Consider the following 25,557-nt stretch of genomic DNA (forward strand, 5'->3'; position numbering starts at 1 on the left):
GCCAGCGGGAAAAACAAAATACTAGCATCATGGGAAGAACACTGTGAAAACCTGTTACAAGAGGGGGCCCTTACTAGAGCAATCCTAATACAAAATCCAACGAAGGTGGTGAAAAAGCTGACCGAATTGGATTGGATCAGAACGCAGGATAATGTTGCCTCATATAAATCAAGTAAAACCCTTCCAAAAAGCCAAAAGAGAGTCAATGAAGTCAGAGGGTACTTGAAAAAATTCCCGGACAAAAGGCTGCGTAACACCTTCCTCAGAATCAGATTGAACCTCTTGAAAACAAATGAGATCTTGGCCAGAAGAGGAGAGATAACCACGGATAAGTGCCGGTATTGTAATACCCCGCAGGAGGAATCCATCAGACACCTTCTGTTAAAGTGCAAGGGTACCCACGAGGCAAGAGAAATCTATTTAATGAAACACCTGAGCAGTGTAACTACAGCTGACGAAGAGGACTGGTGGAACGGCTTACTGGGGGGGGGGGAACCAAATGGTCAGTGGCAGTGACTCTGTTCTTCAAAAAAATTGGACTAGTACAGGAGTACAAAAAAACTGTTCAGGCGTGAAAAGGACAGCAACGCAGTAATGGAGACAGTCGTAAGCTGAAGCCTAAACTCTTGCTCTCTTAAGCTTGGAACTCCTGAATTTAACTTGGATGGAACGCAATCTAATCTAATTTGGAGGGATGAACCTTCATCTGCTTGTCTGTTTTGTAAAAATTGTAAAATTGTATTACAATTAAATCAAATAAAACAAAAAAAAATTAAGATAGTAGTACTGGGCTGGAGATGCATTTTTGATGTTGGTAAAGACAGGTGTTGTATACAGTTCAAGAGATATTTTTTAATTGAAGAAGCAGACCGATTGTCCACAAAGTAGCAGGTTGGCCAATGGTACCAGGTATTTGATTTCACTGGTATGTTGCCTTTTCAGTTGGATACCATTGGCAGAGGTGGTAATGTTTGTTTTAATGAGTTCAATGTTGGCTACAAAGGAATCTGTTAATGTGTTGCACGTTTTGGCATAAGAGGGACAAGATTCCGTTTGAGAGTGTTTCCTTCCTCTTGGATGTTTTGGAAATCTTGGAGTGGGTAATGGCAGAAACCATTTCCATGTTTAGGAAATATGATTTGGCTTTGGGGATGTTTCATTTGCAAATAATTCTTTGCAAATTACAGTTGAATTAGCAGTCTTGGTAAATTGAGTTAGCAGTCTTGGTAATTTGTTAACCGAATTCCATGTACATATTTTTCTGGATGGAGAGGTTTGTTTAACCATGGATTCATTGTCTTTGCTACTTATTTTCCATTCTTGAAGGGATCCAAGTCGTCATCCGAGGGTATTTTGTTGCAGTGGATTTAAGTCAGGTATCGAGTACAGTATTTTCTTTAACCTTTTTCTGAAGCTTACATCACAGCACATTGGATAAACAATATTGTAATGTCCTTGATTCACGTCTTGTAAGCTGCAAAAACTAAATGTGACAACAATGAGGTATACCCAACATTGCCCACCAAAAAGCCCAGAAACCTATCAAAAACACAATTTATAGCAGGTTTGCTACTTCTCATCGACCTGTGTTGCCAGATGCAAAATAAATTGTCTGAAAGGAGTCCACACATCATGTGGGCACTGTCTTGATTACATCAAATGACAAACATGTGCCTCAGTCAGAACACCAGACTATGGGCCTCATTATGAGTATGCGGTCCGGAAACAACAGTGCTGTTAAGCCTACCGGCACCGTTGTTTCCGGACCGGCACACTACGACTCTGCGGGCAGGTGCCGTCCCGCCCGCCAGGGCCAGACCTGGCAGGTGGAACGGCACCTGCCCGGGGAGTTTCACGGATGCACCAGCACCGTTATTAACGGTGCAGTTGTTTCCGTGTTCCCCATTCGCCTTGAGTCCTATACTCAAGGGGAATGACAAAATTACCGGCGCCTGGCTTCCTGGCCGACGGGCTCGGAATAGCCCGGTGGCACCGGGAAGTCAGGTGCCGGTAATTCATTACGTGTCCAGGGGCAACCTGCTGGTTTTACTGACACGGTTACTGCCAGACCCGTAATGAGGTCCTATGCCTCATCACGAGTTTGGCAGTATTTTGGTGATAAATCCATTGAATTACTGCCAAACACGATCACCATTACCGCAACTTGGCCCCATGGATTTACCACTGAATTACAAGAGGTTGTAGGGCAGTGAAATTCCCCATTTCTGGAGTCCATAGGAATCCATGAGGATTTCAACAGAATTATTGCTAGCCGCTAATGGGGAAGATTGACCTTCAATTTTTTTACTCGAGGTAAATCTTCAACAATAACTCCTGACTTGCAGTATGGCAGTGTGGTAATATGTTGATAAAAGAATTACACCTGCATTACTGTCATTTTTACCTGCACCGCCGTACTTGTAATGAGGTCCATAAGTCTCTCATCCATGCTTGCTCCAAAGGTGCTGTCTTGTTATTCCCGGATTTACAGATACAGGGCCTTATTTCAAGTTTGGTGGTATCTCAGCAGTAAATCTGCTGAGATACCACCAAACAGATTTACAGATACCACCACTTGGTCTGATGCAATTACTGCCATATTACAAGTGGTAGTAGGTGATGTTAGTCCCCATTTATTGGAGGCCATAGGACTCCATGGGGATTTTGGGAGAATTACCACCAGCAGGTAAATCTGCCAATTTGGCTTTTTTCTTGCTGGAGGTTTTCCTCTGCCTTACCGCCAATCTCATAGTTCAGTGGTTTAATCATGTGGAGGTAATTCAGTGATAACTCTGTTACCATTGCATTACCACTGTTTTTGACCACTCATAATGAGGTCCTGTTTTGCTAAGACCAAAAATACAGAAAACAATCTGCATTTCGCCTGCCTGTACTAAGTTATACTTAGCATTAAGAGATATGTATGAATGGAAATCTGATTCCGTCCTGAGTTTGTAATTGGACCCCCAACATCTTTTTTCCATTCAAGTAAAATTTTAGAAAATTGCAGATGAGAAAGATATTTACATCATTCTATATATCGTGGAAATAACTCCCCTACATCCAGTCAAAACAATAATTTATTTAATGAGATGAATGTGCACCTGCTCAAGTGGAAAACGTAGGCTCTACGCACGAACATCCTTGCATGTGTGGTGATATTGAAAAGCCAAACAAAAATCTCTCCCCACTTTAGTCACAAACTGTTCCTTTGTGACAAATCGGTCATTTGGGTACATGTCCCCCAACACTGTCCAAGATTTCCTAATCCAATACTCACATGTCTGTTTGAAATCCCTAATACACACAAAGGAGGTTCATGAATGCAGGGAAAGTAAGATTTCAGCTGCCTATGTATCCTTTTCTAGGCATCACTGGTACAAATAACTGGATCAAATGTGGATATTTCCTCAATGCAAACCAACACATTTATTGCAATGAAAAGAAAGGGGTGCACAATGGCATGTTCTATTCGAACACGAGGAATAGGTGGAAAATCAGGTACCCAACATGATGCAAACTGTTCCTGCGCAGCAAAATATTGTAATTAAATGGCTGGTGCTGACAGTCCACCCTGCTGAAAGGTTTTGATCGTGGCCTCCCAACAGATCCTAGGAATCTTTAGGCACCATACACAATGCACCAGGAGTAAACTACAAATACTCTTATCGACCAAATTGGAATGATTGAAATAAAATACAGTGCCTTGGGGACAGTACACATTTAATTTTGCTAAGCAATATACCAGGACATGCAGACACCAGAAGGCTGACCCATCTAGTGATTTTATGTCCAGGTGATATACATAGATTTTGCCGAATACCAACTTTGACAAATATGTTTTTACTGCATTTTTTGTCGTTTTATTTTTACCTTCAACTGCTACATGGTAGGTTGGGGTAAGGTATATATTGATATGATATGATATGATTAGTAATTTATAGCGAGCCTGTACACAAGTGTTGCTAGGCGCGACAGGACACAGGAGCGAAGACAGAGGGAGGACAAGACAAACAATCTTACTGGGCCTTGTGTCATTCAGACCATGCAAGTGCAAGAACGAGAAGTGCAAGCGGAATGGGAGGGGGGAATGCAACGGAAAGGGGTGGGGAAAAAGGGCAGCAATGCTTTGAGTAAGTTCAGCCAGGGCAGCACGGCTTTGGGTAGTGCAAGGAGAACAAGGGACTGTAGGGTTACAGTTACAGCACCTAAGTGCGTGGTAGGGCCGGAGGCAGTACAAGGGTGACCCCAGTGAGCTCTGAGGGTAGCCAAGCAACCAGTTGGTACAACAGACAGGTAGGCCAGCAGGGGAGGGAGAGAGAGAGAGAGAGAGGAGAGGATAAGTTTTGAGCTGCTTCTGGAACTTCAGGTGGTCCGGCTCAGGTTTGAGAAGGATGGGAAGGATATTCCAGAGGGATGCACCTGTCATGCCTGCGCCATGGGCGCATCCATTTACGCTCAATTTGGACTATATGTTTATCATTTATTTACAACAGACTCTTGGATCTATCTATATTTACTTTGGAAACTTTATTTCCCATTTGCGAGACTTTGCTGCTTAATTATTATTTCCAACAAACTACGCATACCATAATGCACCTGGCTACAAGCATTGATTCCTGGCTGTTCCTATTGGTTATCAATGGAACTACACCCCCCAGAAGCCCTAGAGACTTGCCCTGCTTCCACCAGCCCAGGAACAGAAAGGGAGGTGGCCGATTGCCTGCAGGTGTGTTTAGCCAGGTGCAACCAATTAGCCTGCCTCTGTGCTGGGCTAGGCAGTATAAAGGCTGCTGCCTGCAGTGGCTCAGCCTCTTGCATCTGAGAGTTCTTCCTCCACCTTTTGCTTCTTTCTACGGATCTTGTATGCTGCTTACCTTCACTCCTGCTTGGACCCTGCCTTGTTGCTTGCTCCACCCTGCTGCCTCCAGCCATAGCCTTCCAGGCTCCCTGCCTCACAGCCCTGCTCCTCTGGGCTCTCCACACTGCAGCTGATCACGCTCTGCTGCCTTCCAGTCTCCGCCCTTGCCCTGCCGGGCTCTCCACATTGCAGCGGATCACACTCTGCTGCCTTCCAGCCTTCGCCCTTGTCCTACCGGGCTCTCCACATTGCAGCGGATCACGCTCTGCTGCCTTCCAGCCTTCGCCCTTGTCCTACCGGGCTCTCCATATTGCAGCGGATCACGCTCTGCTGCCTTCCAGCCTTCGCCCTTGCCCTGCCGGGCTCTCCACATTGCAGCGGATCACGCTCTGCTGCCTTCCAGCCTTCGCCCTTGTCCTACCGGGCTCTCCACATTGCAGCGGATCACGCTCTGCTGCCTTCCAGCCTTCGCCCTTGCCCTGCCGGGCTCTCCACATTGCAGCGGATCACGCTCTGCTGCCTTCCAGCCTTCGCCCTTGTCCTACCGGGCTCCCCACATTGCAGCCGATCACGCTCTGCTGTCTTCCAGCCTTCGCCCTTGTCCTACCGGGCTCTCCACATTGCAGCCGATCACGCTCTGCTGCCTTCCAGCCTCTGCCCTTGTCCTACCAGGCTCTCCACATTGCAGCCGAACACGCTCTGCTGCCTTCCAGCCTTCAGCCCTTGTCCTCTGGGCTCCCTGCTCTACAGCCTACCTCACTCTGACTACCTACAGCCCTTGTCCTCTGGGCCTTCCTACTTTGCAGCTTATCACGCTCCGTTGCCTACTACCTACCTTTTCCGCTGGGTGCTCGGCCTAGCAGCCCTCTACAGTCCTCTGCTACCTTCTACGTTCAGCGGCCCTGTCCTTCAGGGTTCACTCCTTACTGCCCAGCCCTTTGGGATCCTTGCCGTGCAGTCTGCTTTACTCTGCTGCCCTAAGCCCTTTTCCTCTGGGCTTTCTACCTTACAGTCCTACTCCTGTGGGCTTACTCATTGCTTTCCTGCTCCTCTGAGCTCTCAACCTTGTTCCTTACTGTCCTCTGCAATCCTATCCTGTTACACGACTTTCCCTTCATTTCCTTCTGCTAGTTTGCTATCACCTTCTTCCCTGGATTTGTCTGTAGTATCTTCTCTTGTACTGTTTGTAGACCCTTTTGTACAGAGCTTGTCTGTTGGTTCCCATCAGTCAACCTCTGCCCCTTCCCTTGTCTCGTTTCTACATTACAGACACCCATAGCTGCTGTTCCAAGTCATGAGCAAACAGCGTGGGCCTCTGTTATAGCAAACTGTGCAGAAGGCTAGAGTATTTCCAAGGTTCGTGGAATACTCTTTTCCTATATCTGCATACACCCCAAGAGGGTATTCATTCTGTATCCTTTCCCTTGCTACTCTTGCCTACTCTTTGTTCTCTTTCCTTTCCGCTGTGTGTGTTCTTATCTGTCCACTTTATTTGGCACAACCACTCAAACCCTTTCTGGGTGTCCTGTGCCATCCCTGACAGCACCTCCAGAGGAGAGAAATCTACCCCCACTCTCTGCCTGGAGAAGTGTCTAACCCATAGAGAGTTAGAGGTAGCTGAGTGAAGGGCTCCAGAAAGAAGGTATTTTGGAAGGGAGCATTAGATTTAGTGCAGTCCCCAAAAAGCCTTGTGGACAATGCAAAGGGTCTTGAACTTGATACTTGCCGCCACTGAGAACCAGTGGAGAGATTTCAGGTCTGGAGAGCTACGGTCCCGGGGCTTAAGGCCAAGGATTGGCATGGTGTGGGGTGTGGAATTGGGGGGGAGTGGTAATCTTCCCTCGCTGTTTGTGGTAAATAAATTGGCAAAATCATCAAAAATATTTTTGCCGAAGTTGCCATTCGCAAACCTTCATAGATCCCCTAAGGTGTCTAGGTATGTTAAGTGATTATCTGCTAAGAGTTTTGACAGTTCCCTGCTCACCCGAATGCCAAGATGTATCACTGTGTGCATTTTCCATCAATATTCACCTATATTGGGAGGTCTGTAAGTATCATAGACCAATGAAAAAGTGAGCATGTTGACCAGTTTATGTGTAGTGCAGAATATGTTCCAAATCTCATTTTCTCCTTCTTTAGTGGGGCGAGATATTCCATAGGGTATTTAATGTACATCAGAACATCATCTGCAGAGAGGCAATTAATCTTCTTCTGCACCAATCACCGAACCCTGGTGCATGCGGAATTGCCAAACCAATTAGAACTCCTGTAGAACCAGGGGTTCTACAGCTATAGAAGAGAGGAGTGATGAAAGGCAAATCTACACACACTTAACTTAGACGAGCATCTATCCATTGAACAAATGTTAGAGCTGGGTTAGGAAAGCAGAACGATTATGTTTTTTTTTTCAAGCCTGAAAGCCCCAATTTTTCTAATACCGCAAAAGGATAATGCCATGACAAAGAATCACCCACTTTCTCAATGTCCAAATATGCTGTGACTGCTTGAATCAATGGGTCCATCTGTGCCACAATAGCAACTAAAAACAGCATAGATTAACAGTGTTGATCTGCCTGGAAGAAACCTTGATTGGACAAAATGAATTCAAAGTTCTACTGGGGGGGCATGTTCATACAAAATGTAAGGTATTGCTGGATTTGCAACTAATCGCAGTTCACAAATGAGTGGTCCACTCATCGCAAGGAGGGTGTTCTTCATCCACAAATATTTATGTCCTCTTTGATCTGAGAATGGTGCCAGCTTCAATGTTCAGTTGCATTCAAAATATGGTGGCCACGTCAAAGCTATTTATCAACTATATATAATTTGAACAATTCTGTAGTGCCTAATATGGAGGGATATCAGTAAATAATGTGCAATTACCATATAGTCAATAGTATGCCTATTTTAGGAACCTGTTTTAATTTAATTTACAGAAAATAAAAAAAGGATTACTGTTAATTTATTGAAAACGGAAACTACTGCTCTTTAGAGAAACGACCTACAGACCTATGCATCCTTAAGCCTGACAGATGTAATTCCACATTGTTACAATGACCATTCATGGTCTTGTTTGAAATGCCAACATGTGTTTCATTGGGAAAGATATTCTGGTCACTCAGTAAATCCTCCCAGTCCCATCTTCACCTGGCCAACAAGGAACTAACAGAGGAATACGCCCATATCCGTTTTCTTTTTTGTTACATCAAAATATTCTAAAAAAGTTTTTAAAAAAAACATAAAAGAGATTGAATGGCATATTGAAAAACAACCCTATACTGTAAATGAAAAGCATTGCTTTAATTTTCACAAATAGAAAAACGACTTCTGATTTATGTGGTTAGCAGAACATCAGGCATGCCCCAGACAAAGGAGGAACAGTGAAATGAATGACCTTTGGGAAAACATCTAGGACAATACATGCAATTGGGGTCTTTCCTATGTGCACCACACATGATCTTCAATCTTTGTTATGTTGAAGATTCCTAAGGGGAAAGAAAATCAGGACATAAAGTCCAGTTAGAACAAGTTTTTCTTATGTTCAAGAAACATGGTATTTATTGTGTTTTACTTTCTGGTTTAAAGCTATTAATTTCTGAATGTATTAGAAGGGTTAATTGCATGACGAAATTCACAATGTGTGAAGCAGACTTTGATTCTTAAGGCAATCTCGAAGGAATGCTGATAAAATGTTCATTTTGTTATAGGGCACATCGGTCCACCTAGATGTTGATGGCGGTTTCCTTGTGTATGGGGAGTAAGGACTTTTTACACAAGATCATTTCTTAAACTGATTCTGATCAGTTCAGACCCATGATTTAGCAGATGGTCTTGAAGAGTGTTTTCTATGGTGGCTCATGCCACAAGACATTGCTTTTGCAGAAATTGGCAAAAGATAATCCATAGGCACCCCTCTGCTAGAACAAACACAGCCCATTGACCTGTTCTTTGGGAATGTACCCACTCGAGAGTCCACAGCCACACATTAGCTCACTGTACCTTTCACAGATGGGAAATATCCATTTGCATATCAGTCTTTGTCCCGCCCACATGGGCAGTCCAGCACCAAAATGTTATGGCTATTCCTCTGAACAAGAGTACCAACAGCAACCCCATACACGTGTTGGGCTTCATCAGTGAGGTTTAGTTGTGCCTCTCTGAGCACAGTGAGCAAGGGGTCCACATCTGGATGACCGTAGGAAACATAGGGTGACTAAACCTAAGTCCCTTAAATAATAAAAAAAATAGTCCATAGGCGCCCCTCTGTCAAAACGAACATTGCCCATTGACCTGTTCTTTGGGAAGGTACCCACTCGAGAGTCCGCAGCCACACTTTAGCTCACTGTACGTTTCACAGATGGGAAATATCCATTTGCATATCAGTCTTTGTCCCGTTCACATGGGCCGTCCAGCACCGAAATGCTATGGCAATTCCCAGTGAACAAGAGTACCAACAGCAGCCCCAAACATGTGTTTCAGCCTTGTTGGGCCTCATCAGATATTGCCCTTGTGAAGGACCATGCGGGTCCGAAATGCATTGGTCATTTGGCATCTGCTAGCATAGTTGAATAAAACTGGATATTACGAATGTTACTAATCTTTCATTTAGGGTATTGTTTTTTTAGTATCCAGAAATGCTGATTCATGACAATTTAAAATAGTTGGACGATCATATTATTTTATGGTGTGCAATCCTCACTGAAGGCTCTGAGCCTAAGTCTTATTATATGCACAGTTTGAACATTGCCAGACTCGAGACTAGGAGCAAACTAGGAAATACTCATTGTCCTGCTATGCTCGAGTTCTATGGAATTCCATCCCAGTAGCTATGTGTGTGGATCACCTCCTGCCTCCTCCTGTTTCTAAAAGAGCTGCAAACCTGGCTATTTCACTTACACTTTGATATTACCTAGACTTCAAAGCTATTTGCAAGCCATGGGGTGATTATCTACAACCCATCTCAGTGCTACCATGTTAATTGTTTTGTGTACACACACAAGGTAATGTGTTCATGTCTGCTACTAAAAACCCTTGCATGTTAATGTTACCCCAATCCTGCTTCTGAGCAGGGTTTGCATTATGGAATATATTAATAGTAGATGGAGATCTGGCTGAGTGAGAGACACCTGGAGAGACACCTGGATTGAGATGAAATCTTAAACAGCCATTAATAGCCACGGTCAAACCAGCGATTATCGGCTAGTATGCCCACATCCGATTGACTGCTAGGATTCCAATATTTTACTCTCAGTGGCAATTTAGAATTAGTGACTGCAATTGGGTCAGTAACAAGGCTCAAGGATCCAGAACACATTTGTGAAACGAGGACTGCTAACAAGGCCTAAGGCAAATTAAGCTGTTCTGGTGCCAATAACCGCAAGCACTAAAACTAATGCTACCGGGCAATAGGCGGGGTGTTCTAGCGTCAAACTTCTTACTGCTTTCAAAGTTTGCACCCCCAACCATGGGTTTTCAGAGCTCACACTTCAAATGTAATGTGATAAGCAAATCAAAACTTGAGAGTAAGCTTGACATCTTAGTAATAGGGTGGAATACCATTAATTAAGTGCTTCAGTTGGCAGGTGGCCCTGTCCCTTTTCCACACCCTCAACCCCTATAAATTGAATTGCACCACAATACATTTAATGCCCCCCAATTTTTTTAAATATAAATTGTATATGCATGCGATAAGAACCCTGCTGTAGTGTACAGAGAATTTGATAGGGATGCATCCGAACCCCTATACATTTAATTGAACCCCTGAAAAAAATGGATGACCCTCATAAAACATTTTATAGATATTTTATATGAATTATATATACATTTGATAAGAATTCCAATGAGTTTGATATAAATATGTACATGTCTATGGGTGGTTCTAAGGCTATGACGCTATAAGGGCTAGATCTTACAATGCGGATATATAGCTGTTATTGTAGGCCTTGAAAACATGTGCGCTCTTCAGTCTTCCTGGGGATAGTCAGGGTGGTGTCAAGGAAACTGTTATTATGCACAGCTAAAGTCACAACAAGGACAAAACAGCCTGCGGCAACTCCAGCGATCGCAATGATACTATTTACCTTATTGCCTCAGGAGATGATACATCAGTCTTGATGCAATGGACAGCTCTCAGGAATTGATAGAGGACCGTGAAGATCGGGAGCTTAGTGAGAAGATGACTACACTTACTTTGATCATTCAAGCACCTCTCATTGCCACTGTCATGGAGCGGTCTGTTGGAGATGTCATTCAAAACCTTCAGGTGAGTGCAGCCAAAGATATGGCTAATTTGGAAATGGCTACCTGTGCTGATATTGTTCATGAAAAATGGAGTCTGAAGACAGCAGATATGAATACATGGTTATGCAGAATAATGGAGTTGAGGTGACGGAGAGTGACCCCGACCCCCAGAACATTTGGGGAACGCAGAAGGACATGGAGCAACAATATCTGACATTGTGTCAAAGGGTGGGTATATTTATAAAGCAACCATCTGTATCTTGTAGGGGGTGTGACACCTAACCCAGCATTTAAACTATGCATTTATGTTTTTGTCTACAGCCCCTAACTGATAAAAAGGATGGCAGTGAGGAGAGCCAAGCTGTAGAAGACACTGCCAATATTTATTGTGTTTGCTATTCAAATCAAACTGAAAACCCAGGGAATAGCAAAATAATAACCTATGTAAGCAATTTATCGCTATAATGGAGATGAATAATGTTAATGACGATGCGGTCACAACCATTGTGACCGGGGCTTATATGCTAGCCATTTAGGACTTCGCAGTCATAGTGGTGAAAACATGTTTAAAACAACAGGCATACAATTCACGATCCATAGTAGGTGGCTCATGAATGTTTCCCAATATCTTATACCGATAAATTGTTATGTAAAATATGCTACATGTTGATCCCTAACTGTCTTGTAAACATGATGCTTCTAAAACAGCCGTCAACCCAGCTAAGGGCCTGGAAAGGGTTGAAGGAGTGGAACATTGCGTGTCTAAAATGTTATGGGCTATACAAGTGGTTTATAAGCTATTTTTAAAAAGAAGCAGTATAGACAGGGATGTCTGCTGTGTATTAGAAGTATAATTGAGAAAACTGTTGGCAAGTGGGGGGAAGAAGTAAATTGAAGCCATTACAACAGAGAAATGCACTTGGTACCTTGTAAACTGACCTATGAAGATTGAGAATGTAGATCATTTAAATGTATTTACGCTTATTTGTAGGAAATCAAAAATGAACACCTGTTAAGAGGCGGCCAGTTTAATGTGAAATCCACCACTGGATGTGCACAGCAATTAATGCTGGCTCTGCCTAAAGAGCAGGTATGCAGTATATCCCCAGGGATGTTGTTCTATCTGCAAACACCACCATGGGTAAACAAACATGAACGTAACAATGTTCTATATATCGTGAACATATGTTTCAACAGATGCCACCCTACAGTGGACATCTATGGTTGAAATCGCTACAAAGGGGGGGGGCTGACAATTTAAGGCTGCCTGTGGAACTTTTATTGAAGCTGGCGGTGTAAAACATGCAACATCATGTGCAACCTGTTAAAGGCTATTGGCTGTTTGTGTCACATCGTGGGGAAGATGGCGAGTCTGGAATCGTTATCGCCGCGGCCCGCCATAGAGCTTTCCGTCACATTTTTCTCCCCAACGTGCTTGCAGGTCTAGTCTTTCTCTACTCGCGTACGCGACCGGGAGCTTTTAGTCTCCAGCTTCCGGGTCGCGTACACGTTGCAACGCACCTTTGGTTCCGCGTTGTTTGCCACGCTTGGTTTGCATTCTGCGTAGCCATTCCCCGCTCTTTCTGTTTCTTTCGTACTTGGCTTTATCTCTTCCCTGTGTTTCTCATCCTTCCCACTCCCTCTCTTCTGCCCGTCTACCCCCCCTTTTCCTCTCTCCGCCCTCGCTCTGCACTTCCCTCCTTCTTTCCTCTCTCATCTACCCTGTTTTCCTCCTTCCTCTTTTTCCTATTCCTCTCGTTGCACTTACCTTGCCTGCATCCCGGACTGCCTCTGCCTCCCATTGTTGTTAACATTTCATCTTCCTGTGTACCGACCTTGCCTGCTTATTGGACTGCCTCTGCCTTACGTTTCTGTGGACATTCATCCTTCCTGTGTGCCGACCCAGCCTGCTTAACGGATTGCTTCAGCCCTCCCCTTGAGATCTGGTACCGTTCCGGTACTACTTACCTTTCCGCTGTGCCACTCGGACTGTTCAGAGCCTGAAGTCATCTCTTAGGGGTTTTTTGTGCCTTTGGCTTTTTCCCCTTATCCGACGGTCACGGAAGGTCTTTCACTGCCTTACTTATACGGTGTCGCGGTGGCGTCCTTTCGTGGCCGTCCATACCTTCATAAAAAAAAGGAGAAACCAGGAAACAAGGAGGAAAGGAAAACCAGGAGAAAAGACAGAGGTGAGGAGGAGGGGGAGGGTTATGAGACTGAAACTTCATATGAAGAAGAGGACATAGCTGACCCTTGTGACAGTTTGCAACGCCCACATATCAAAATGGCGACCCCTCAACAGATTCAAGAACTTGTAGCCGCGGTACAGAACCTGAACTTAGAGGTTCAGAGCCTAAAGAGTGCCAATGCTGCATTTCAACAGCGTTTGACAGAAAGAGAGCGTCCTTCAACAGATCTGCCTCCTCTTCCTTTGGTATCCGGCAAATTCGATGGTGCTCCCAAAAGGGTCAAAGAATTTTCGGACGCTTGTCATCTTCACTTCTCTTTTCGTACGCAGACTTTTGCCTCGGACCACGCCAAAATTGGGTTTATGATTACCCATATGACTGGCAATGCCCTTGCTTGGGCCACCCCTCTTGTGAACCGAACCGATCCAGTGCTGCAAGACTACAACGCCTTCAAAACAATGTTACAACAAACCTTCTTACGGACCGAGAGTACTTATTTGGCGTCTGAAGATTTACTGGATATACGCCAGGGCAATTCGGACTTGCTTACTTACATAACGAACTTCAAACAGGTTGCTTCCGAAGCAGGATGGCAAGAGCAAGCTCAGTATGCAATCTTTCGACGTGGGTTGAGGGAGGACCTCAAGGATGAATTGGCCCGGATCGCTCGTCCGACAACTTTTGATGACCTCGTTACGGCTACACTTCGAATCGACTTTCGTATGACTGAACGACGGGCTGAGAAGAGGAAATCCAAACCCTATGTGTCTCTCCCCTTGGACCCCATTCCTCCCATTCCTACATCTTCCTCAAGATCCAATCGAGAAGAACCTATGCAGATAGGGACCACTCGAGCCCCACTTACACCCGAGGAGCGAAAGAGGCGCAGAGAAGGAAACCTGTGCATGCATTGCGGGGCTTCTAATCATCTACTTAGGGACTGCCCGGAAGTCCCTCCTAGACGGTCGGGAAACGATCGCCCTCGGTGAGTGTTAGGACTAACTCCCGAGGGGCTTCTGCAAGTCCTTATGTCACTCTTTCTGTTTCTTCTCCAGTGATCCCAGAGGATGCTCGCCTCATGATTCTTTCTGTAACTCTATTACTGGGCGACTCGGAGATTCAGGCTCAAGCCCTATTGGATTGTGGTACCGCCGGCAATTTCATGGATACTTATTGGGCCGCTCAGAAGTGTGTGCCTCGCATCGCCAAGAAGGAGGACCAGAAGGTGGAGGGAGTCGACGGTAAACCTTTAAGCTCTGGCTTAATAACTCACACCACGGAAGAACTTATTATGTCGGTCCAACAACATACTGAAAAGATCACCTTCGACCTAATCCGTGCTGCTCACTTCCCTATCATCCTTGGGATAGGCTGGTTACGGAAACACAATCCCAAGATTGATTGGACCAAAAATCTTCTTAGTTTCCACTATGCGACCTGTAAGGCTGAATGCCTACCGGAACCTAGATTCGAGGTGGTCAAGACAGCAAGTGGTTGTGAGTCCAGAACAGTTCATTGTCTACCCGCTTATCTTCAGGAGAACACCGCGGTAGTCACAGAAAAGATACCTCTGGAATTGCCTCCACACCGTCTTGAGGACTGTGGTATAGATCTGATGCCAGGGGCCCTCGTCCCCTTTTGTCGTATGTTTCCCCTGTCTCTGGAAGAAAAGCGCTATCTCAGGGAATACCTAGACAAGAATCTAGCCAACAAGCTCATCAGACCTTCGAAGTCTCCGGCAGGGGCCTCTTTATTCTTCATCCCCAAGAAGGAGTCACAGGAGCTACGTCCCTGCATAGATTACCGGGGACTTAATAAGGTAACCATCAAAGACCGATATCCCATGCCTCTCATAACAGAGATCGTTCAAGCTGTGCATGGTTCCACCATCTTTACCAAACTTGACCTAAGGAACGCCTATCACTTACTTCGGGTGCAAACAGGAGATGAGTGGAAGACGGCCTTTCGGACTCCATTCAGACTATCTGAATATCAGGTAATGATGCCCTTTGGCTTAGTCAATGCTCCTTCCATATTTCAACGCTTCATGGACCGCCTCTTCTCAGATCTTCTGTGCCATACTACCATCGTCTATCTGGATGACATTTTAGTGTTTTCTCGGTCACCAGAAGATCACAAAGAACATGTCAGAGAAGTCTTTCAACGTCTAAAAGATAATCATCTTTCTGTCAAGCTGAACAAATGTGTTTTTGCTGCATCCTCTATCTCCTATTTGGGGTTTATCCTTCCTAGCAGGGGTATTTCGATGGACCCACAGAAGGTCTCATCAATTCTAAACTGGCCTTCACCAAAATCAGTAAAGGAAGTACAGAAGTTTCTTGGTCTGGCAAACTTCTATCGGACGTTCAATCCAAACTTCTCCCAAAGAGTTTTGTCTATCACATCTTTACTCAAGAAGTCTTCTATGCCATTCACTTGGTCTGCAGCAGCCGAGGAGAGTTTTCGTCTTCTCAAAGAAGACTTCTGCTCCGCTCCCATTTTACGACAACCGGATCAGAGACTTCCTTTCATTTTGGAGACTGATGCATCGGCAGCGGCAGTTGTGGCAGTCCTACTTCAAGCACATAATAATCTCGAATATCCTGTCTCATATTTTTCCAAAACACTCAACACTAGTCAGAAGAATTACTCAGTCATCGAACGAGAACTACTAGCTATGAAGCTGGCGTGTGTCGAGTGGCGACATCTGCTACAAGGAGGCATATTTCATTTTACCATCAGGACTGACCACAAGAATCTGCAAGTGTTGAAACAGTTCGAGTGTTACAATACACGTCAAGCCAGATGGGCACACTTTTTTGCGCAATTCGACTTCAACATCACGTACATTCCTGGAGAACAGAACTTGGTGGCAGATGGACTTTCTCGTCGTAGTGATTTCCTAGCAGAGAGAGAAGGCACCAGAGAATTGATGTTTCCCAAGACCAAGCAGATCGGAGAGCTTTCTACGTTCCTTAAGCAAGTCAGAGATACTTCCAGAGGAAAATTCGAACCGGACCTCCACCCCGTTGACACCGCGTTCGACATCAAGGATGGGCTCTATCTGGTAAAAGATAAATTGTATCTACCCACGTCAGACCAGAGGAAGACGGCGCTGTTATGGTGTCACGATTCCAAGATTGCAGGACATAGAGGCATCAAAGGAACCCAGGAATACCTCCAAAGGCACTTTTATTGCCCTAACATGAAGGAGGACGTCAAAGTGTATGTACAGTCCTGTCTGGTTTGTCTCCGCAACAAGGTGTCACACCAAAAACCGATAGGATTGCTGGAGTCTGATGGCGTTCCTGCAGGTCCTTGGTACACCATTTCCACGGATTTCATCGTCGATTTACCCATGTCCCAGGGTTGCACTTGTATCATGGTGGTGGTAGACTCTCCAAACTGGCTCATTTCTCTCCCCTATCTGGTATTCCCTCCGCTGCTGAAATGGCTGAGGTGTTTCTAAAGGATATATTTCGCCTACACGGAATACCCACTAAAATCATTTCTGATCGGGGTAGCCAATACACCTCACGCTTTTGGAAGGCCTTTTGTGAGAAGTTGGGCATTGAGAGAGCCTTAACTTCGGGTTTCCACCCTCAGACCAATGGTCAGACGGAGCGACTTAATGGTACCCTCGAACAATACTTAAGAAGTTTCATAAACCTACAACAAGACAATTGGGTTCCCCTTTTACCCTTGGCCGAATTCTCGTATAACAATTCCATCCATTCTGCGCTTGGTATAAGTCCATTCTTTTGCACCTATGGCTATCATCCACATTCCATTCCGCCCATCTCCATAACCTCCACTCACATTCCCTCGGTTTATTCTTCCCTTTCACACATTCAGAAGGTTCATGAAGAGGCTAGGTTGAGTCTCCAGGAGGCGCAAGACCGTTATAAAACCCAGGCTAACAAACATCGCAGACAAGTCCCAGGGTGGGAAGTAGGATCCCGAGTCATGCTGTCTACGAAATATCTACCCCGGTGGGTACATCCCTCTAAATTCTCACCCAGGTTCTTAGGTCCATACAAGATCCCACACAAAATAAATCCTGTTGCATTTCGTCTTCAACTCCCTGTTAGTCTACGAAGGGTACATCCCGTATTTCACACATCTCAATTAAAACCCTTTGTGGAAGATATTTGGTCCCGGAAATCTAAACCTAATCCTTTGCAAACAGACCCTACACAAGAAGAGTTTGAAGTCGCTCAGATATGCGATTCGAGGTATCATAGGGGTATACTAGAATATTTGGTAAGATGGAAAGGTTACCCCTGTTCCGAAAATACTTGGGAGCCTAAATCCCACATTGACGCCCCTCGATTGTTACGTCAGTTCCACCGTTTCCATCCAGGTAAACCGGGGGGGGTGTGCCTTCGGAGGGGGCATACTGTCACATCGTGGGGAAGATGGCGAGTCTGGAATCGTTATCGCCGCGGCCCGCCATAGAGCTTTCCGTCACGTTTTTCTCCCCAACGTGCTTGCAGGTCTAGTCTTTCTCTACTCGCGTACGCGACCGGGAGCTTTTAGTCTCCAGCTTCCGGGTCGTGTACACGTTGCAACGCACCTTTGGTTCCGCGTTGTTTGCCACGCTTGGTTTGCATTCTGCGTAGCCATTCCCCGCTCTTTCTGTTTCTTTCGTACTTGGCTTTATCTCTTCCCTGTGTTTCTCATCCTTCCCACTCTCTCTTTTCTGCCCGTCTACCCCCCCTTTTCCTCTCTCCGCCCTCGCTTTGCACTTCCCTCCTTCTTTCCTCTCTCATCTACCCTGTTTTCTTCCTTCCTCTTTTTCCGATTCCTCTCGTTGCACTTACCTTGCCTGCCTCCCGGACTGCCTCTGCCTCCCGTTGTTGTTAACATTTCATCTTCCTGTGTACCGACCTTGCCTGCTTATTGGACTGCCTCCGCCTTACGTTTCTGTGGACATTCATCCTTCCTGTGTGCCGACCCAGCCTGCTTAACGGATTGCTTCAGCCCTCCCCTTGAGATCTGGTACCGTTCCGGTACTACTTACCTTTCCGCTGTGCCACTCGGACTGTTCAGAGCCTGAAGTCATCTCTTAGGGGTTTTTTGTGCCTTTGGCTTTTTCCCCTTATCCGACGGTCACGGAAGATCTTTCACTGCCTTACCTATACGGTGTCGCGGTGGCGTCCTTTCGTGGCCGTCCATACCTTCATAAAAAAAAGGAGAAACCAGGAAACAAGGAGGAAAGGAAAACCAGGAGAAAAGACAGAGGTGAGGAGGAGGGGGAGGGTTATGAGACTGAAACTTCATATGAAGAAGAGGACATAGCTGACCCTTGTGACAGTTTGATAGGGAGCTTTATGATTGCTATCAGCCACCACTATACTGTGTATGTTTGCTTATAGATGCAGTGAACAACAGATTGTGTATGAAATAATTGAGTATACTGCAGAATTTTTAGCCCAATTGATAACTGTACAGCAGCAAATAAACCCAGATATTAAATGTGAATACTAATCAGATGTTGAAAATGTGAATACAAATCTGATGTTGTAAATGTGAATACAAATCTGTTTTTTGTAAAATGTAGTTGTGTCTTTAAGTTCAACAGCTATGCGGTGAACATGTCCCGTGTAAAGCTGTCCAAAATATATTATGCTGAAGGGGGTGTTGGTAGTTATGGAGGTGTTGAGGGTTTGTATTGTAAACTGAGAATTGATGGCGAGAATGTGACAACAAGCACGGTCAAGACATGGCTATCGGATCAGGAGTCCTGTTCGCTACACAAGCCAGTTCGAAAACATTTTATATGATGATTGACAGTGGTATCTGATAACGATCAACAATGGCAGTCTGATCTTATCGATATGAGCCAGTTCCAGGGAGAACATGATGGATTCAGATATAGTATAGCTGTCAACGATGTGTTATCAAAATACGCCTATGTAGAGGCTTTAAAAGACAAGAAATGATTCAGTGTAGCAGCAGGTTTTAAATGTATATTTAACAACGGGCAAATACCCGCTAAAATACAGACAGATTCTGGCAAGGAGTGTCTCCTTCTAAAACAACAGAGGGTGCACCATTTCATAACACATTCCAAAGTTAAAGTCTTCATTGGCGATTTTTTTATACTAACTTTTAAAACATGAATCAGGCATTTTTTCACAGCTAAAAACACCCATAGATATTTGGACGTGTTACCCCATTTATAAATGTATATAATAACACACATTATAGATTTATTAAAATGACCCCTGTAGCTGTAACACCCCAGAATTCCTTGGGTGTCTGGAAAATCTTTCATGCCAAAAGACTTTTTGAAAAGAAGGCAAGAATTCCCATTAAAAAAGGTGGTCTTGTACAGATCCCAAAACTCAAGGCCGTCTTTACAAAGGGTTATGACCAATACTAGAGAGATGAGATCTTCATCATAGATGGAGTGGCTCTACAGGAAGGTCTTTATATATAAAGACTAATCAATTAATTAGTGTAAGCTGTTCAAGATGTTTTCTGTAGGCAGGGGATCCAAAAAGTCAGCGAAGACCAACTCAGAGTTTATAGAACAGATCATGTGCTAACTAGTAAAGGACGAGGCTCTAGGAAGCAATATCTAGTGAAATGGCTAGCGTGGTCTGTGAAATTTAACAGGTGGGTGAATGGCAGTTCTCTGGAGGCCACAGGTGTATACCCTTTTACATTATACTCCCCAGCAACACCTCTGCAGCCACATTCCCAGAGAACAAAATATCCAATTTCACTGTGAAGTTGGCGAAACCATACATTTGGAAGAACAGTGGACTAGGGCACTCACAGAAGTCCAATAGATCCGTTCCTGGGATACTTTAGGCAGCAAGTACGCTATGTTTATCATAAAACAAAAAAAACATGCAAGGCTTTCACCGGGACAGTTCAATGAAAAATACAGTGTCAGAGTCATGTACAAAAGCACATCAACTGTACCAGATTATGGTGACACTGTGTTACATTGAGACCAGCACCAGAGGACAGTTTTTCACGATGGGCTGGACATGTCTGTCAGGTTTTCAACAATAGGGTGGCTGTGCAACATACTGGGAACTGTGCAAAATGTTGGAAGTAGGGAACCGCAGGACAATAGCTGAGCTGGTATTAACAGGGAGTTTTACAGTTTACTGATTTAAAGCAATATAGTGGAGTTTCAAAGGGTGGGTGGGTAGCTATTCACACATACTTAGGACTGTAGAGATCAAAGGTAACACCAATGATATTGTGAACATTTAATACAGCAAGTCAGATTATGTCCTCATGTGTAAAAAAACATTTTTACACCATCAACATTCAGCTAAGAGATGATCAAGGGCAGTTTGTATTGTTTAAATATGAAAAAATCTGGCTGTGGTTGCACTTCCGACTGCTGCAGCTCAAAGACTAACGAAACACTGTTACAATGGCTGTGGAGAAGTACTGTAGGGACCCCAAGGTTTATATGGAATATTACAGGACCCAGGGCAGCTACAGCAATCAGCCATACTTTAGTGGGAGAGCCGTAATGTACAGAGCGCGGTTCAGCTGTATCTTTAGAAGACTCTGTAGATGCACAATGCCCTTCCTACACTGCAACTTCAAATTAGCTAAATCACGTGTGAAATGGCTGCCACCAGCACTGCAAAAGATGTCATGGAGAGTGTGACAACAGCAGTGGCCAATCATCTCGCCAAACAGAAAAGGGAGGGCCAGGATTGATCAGGCTTCATTTATAGACCTTGTGAAAATGTTAAGAGGAAGAGGTCCACATCACAGCTACATGGCCCTTCAAAAACCATCATGAAGAGAAGCTCAAGGGCCTAATAAAGACATCAAACTAAGAAGAAGTGCGTCAGCCCTAAAACACACAAGGGTTTTGGTATCTTCTAAAGAACAATGGCCTTCTTACACGGGTCCTCTGGGAGTGTGTGAAATTGGAGGTAGATCTCTTCAGTATACCTCCAACCCAAACCAGCATAGAGAAGAGTTTTTTCATGGAGGATTTGCCGCATGCAGGCTATTGCGCTAGCCACCATAGAATTATTTGTATCAGGGTCAATTGACATGGATATGGATTTGAATGACACATTGTTGCATCTACCTTGTAAAATAACAAATGCTGATGGCACCAATCTCGCGGCTGGCACACGAGTGGCTTTGGTCGCCTATTCCACAGCCACAATGTTCAACCAGGTGGACGTAACACTGGGTGACCAAATGATAATACACAGTGATACTATGTACTCCTACAGGGCCTGTATTGTGAGCATATTCAATTAGGGCCTGATGCCTTGGAGAACCAGCTCTTGGTCAGTGTCTTTTACAGAGACACTCCTGGACAGTTTGATACAACTTTTGGGGAGTTTGCCCTGTAAAGTATCTGGGAAAATGAGTGGCGTCAATGGTACAAAGCAACCCAAATGTGGGTTGTTTTCTTAAAGTGAAGAAACTGCCTGACCCCATACAACCGTGAGATGCATTGTACAGAGGTTGTGCGAATGCTTTAAAGTTACACCATCACATTTCAGAGGTTGAGCAAATACATTATTTAGATTTCACCAGTCTATACTCAGCTCTAAACAATGAAAAAACATACCCTGTAGGTGTTACTCACCACACCAATGGTCGGAAGAGTGGAACCAGACCTGGAAGGCAGAACAGTGGTGGAGTCCTTAGAGCAATCAGTGTTTCACCTCAGCTACCCTGATTTCAGTGAATCAGGCTTCCTCAAAAAGAGGAGCTCTTTTCTATGATGTCTCCCTCTGCTGTGGTTATAAAACAGACAGAGGTATCAATCAAATAAAAGAGCGGGGTAAACGCGCACCGCTAGAGCAACAGCTGAAAAAAGAATCACAGAAGAGTTAAATGCCGTACAAGTGAATCTAGCCAGTAAAAGAACACTCAACAATGATGAATACCTGAATGTAAGGTTGGTTGGAGTTAGATAGGAGAGTATGTGCTGTGCCTGAAAGAGCAATACCAAAAGACAATGAGGAACTAACAGACTATATTAACTTCCCCTTAATTACTAGACAATGCAAGACTAACCTGAAAGGGCATGAACAGGGAGCAAAGGAAATCCTGCTGGAGAGAACACAACAACGGGAGAAAATAACAAACAGGGAAGTTAGTAAGGTAAGTACACCCGAACGGCACGAGGGGCACGCTAGGTACTAGTTGGTGCATGTAACTGGGAATAGTCCTAGAATGCACGTTGTAGATAAGACAGTTCAAATCCAGCACAGTAGGAATGTAGTCCAAAAACGAAGAGTAGGATCCTCAAATGCGTTGGCAGGAAATGTTAATCAAAATGAATAAACAACACAAGAGCCCAGTATAGAATGTAGGCACACTTACAATATTTTAGGGAGCCCAAGCTGTCAGGGTTGACCGCTCCGTCGAAGCCCTTGAGGAAGGAACCAAAAAGGGAAACGGAGCGGAGAAGGAAGACTTCTAACTGGAAGCCGCCAGCAATCCGGGGAGCGTTCTGAGTCGTAACCGGCGTGTGGAACCAAAGACAAAAGGTTGATCCGAAGGCAGTCCGAATGGCAATCGAGTCGAGTAACCAGGGAATTCAGGTAGGTAGAAAGATTCACAGGAGTAAAGAGGGATATAGCGCAGAGGCTACGCACGTAAGGAGACATGTTTGCTACGATTAGCAGCAAGACGCAGAGTTATGTAGCCAAGGGGCGGAGCCTCGGCATACGCGTTGTGTGTAACGGCTGTGTCAGATGACATGGCCTATGCCGGCATGCATACTGTCTCCATGGCAACTGGTAATGCAGCCACACAGATGCCTTTCCCCGGGCTGTGTGAGTCTGCGTTAATGCGGAAGGGGAGTTGTGCCGCCAAAGCATAACAGTTGGACACCCAGAGATCATCTGTGATAATTATGGAGATATATATACCAGTATTTTGGATTGATCAGGTGCAAGGTCTATCCACCCCGAGGCCTTTACTCACCTGTGTTGCCCTATAGCTGTGGGGGCCGGCTAATATTCCCACTTTAATGTAAATGCGTTTTGTCCAAACATGCCGGGTGTAAACACAAGGATGAAGAGAGGGCGCTGATAGGCACTTAGTGTACGATTGAGGCTTTCAATGCTTTGTCACGTATATATCTGGGTATGTACAGCTCTGCGGTTCGATAAACCTTTGACAGTAGATGCCAGACACAGATTTAATATTCCGTGATTGACATTGTGTGGCCCGTGATTGTAATTGAATGTCCAGTGATTGAAATGTAACAACCATCTTCTTTTAAATTTGATAATATCACTGTGAATTAGTTTGTTCAAATATTTTAACTACCTCCAAAGTGGGGCCTGACAACTACTGCAACAATTCCTAATGGTGCAAAACACATAATATTGGGGCTACTCGCATGAGCCTCCTCATATTTCCCAGAAATTGTAAAATGCAGAAGACATTGCACGTGGATTAACCTTGTAATTCAGTGCCTGCATCAGCATCCATGCATATCGGGATCAAATCGTTGGGTCCAACAGTTTCTAATATATGCCTGACCAGTGTTTCTACGGCTTCTGTTATAACAGCTAGCCTGTGTCTCAAGGACCATATCTGATCCAAGTTACAAATCGGAATGCGTTATTATACTCGACAGCTGCACCTGTTTTATACGCTTGTTAATATGTCCGTACCATTTCTACCTTTCTAAGTACACAGGAGCATCAGGCTTTGGGGTTGTGATGTATTAGGACGATTACGTTTGGATATTACAACCTCAATTTCCTTTAGAATTTAAATAATTGACGCTGCTGTGCTCTGGATCTACACCATTTTAAGGGTTGTTCACTGTCTTTACGGTACCCTGTGAACTTGGTATCCACCGCCTCTCTGTAGAAACATATCAGCTGTAACAGTGCTTGTGTTTTCAACTTCACATTTTGGATCACTCCTCTTACATCGGGTGCTGGCTAAATGCTAATGTGCTCTAGTGGTTTGCTGGCTGTTCAAAAGACACGCCTGGCTTGAAATGGGCCATTTAATTTTCAAGTCTGAGCTATTTACTAGTCACAAGCATTTTGTGTCATTCGACCCTATTACATCTGATGACTATGATGCTCCTTCGGCGGGTATTGGTGGAGTAGCAACAGTACCAAGGCTAGGTATCGCTTCATCGTTTTCAGTCGTTATCAGTGGCGTAGAAGATGTGTTATGGTTTTCCTGTTGCTCCATTACGATAGTTGAGCTTGCTTACCATGGATGCACTACAACACCCCACTCCTAAAGCTGTGTGTCATCATCCAGCTGTTTTGTTAATGTAGCAACTACCTGCTCTACATATTGAAAGAATCTCTGCTGTCGGGTTCCCCCAATTTACTTTTACAATAAGGTTTCAAAGTTTTCATGGCAGCCAGCATTTTTTATAGCTCTCTTTTAAAGTGAGTAGTTTCGCTCTCTACTGGGGCTGACACATATGACGGATGTATATCTGCAGACATGGGCTGTGTCACCTATATTGATGATACCAGCCTGAATGCCATTTTGAATGTTAGCAGGGTCCACCTGGCGATTATCACACACCCACTCTGTGACATTAACAGTGCTCATCTGAGTTTCAACATCATGATCAATGCATGGGCATGTGTCATTTACAATGGTGATACTGACTGCCCCACCATCTTGAATGTCAGTGGGGGCAGCATGGGGGTTAGCACACACATAATCGGAATCATTGACACAGTTCTTTTTGAGTTTCAACATTACGATTATTATGTGCTCTTCTGTGTTTAGTGCTTGTACTCAGGTCATCGACAAATGCTCCAGGGGTTGTTTGGAAGAGACTGTAAGCCATTTCACTCACATGCTGAGTGGACATATTAATATAGGGTTGTATCTCATCAACCCCCAGTGCTGCATCTATACAATAAAACTGTGCACCCTCATTAGCAACTCTATCACAAGCCACCACAAAAACAATCTCATCCTCCCATGGGGTCATGGTTTCATGCGCAGGGAGATCAGGCCCTATGCTTGTTAATAGATCCTATATGTACTGGCGAATGATCGCCCTGAGATCTGGTGGTGTTATTGGATAGGTTCATGGGGGAATTGAGAACAATAATTGTGATAATTATATCTCATTATTTTCTTATTCACAATCATATTGGTTGTTACACTTTGCCCATTAGTTAACAGTGTAGACACTGTTTTAGCAATAAGGGTGTTACATGCTATCACAGGATCATTGTCAATGATTACCACAGCTTGCATTGTGTCATCACTCTGATGATCACGTGTGTGTGCTACATGGCTATAGCAGTT

The sequence above is a fragment of the Ambystoma mexicanum genome, chromosome 4q (assembly GCF_040938575.1).
Source record: "Ambystoma mexicanum isolate Mex_15411 chromosome 4q, UKY_AmexF1_1, whole genome shotgun sequence".
In the NCBI taxonomy this organism is placed as follows: Eukaryota; Metazoa; Chordata; class Amphibia; order Caudata; family Ambystomatidae; genus Ambystoma; species Ambystoma mexicanum.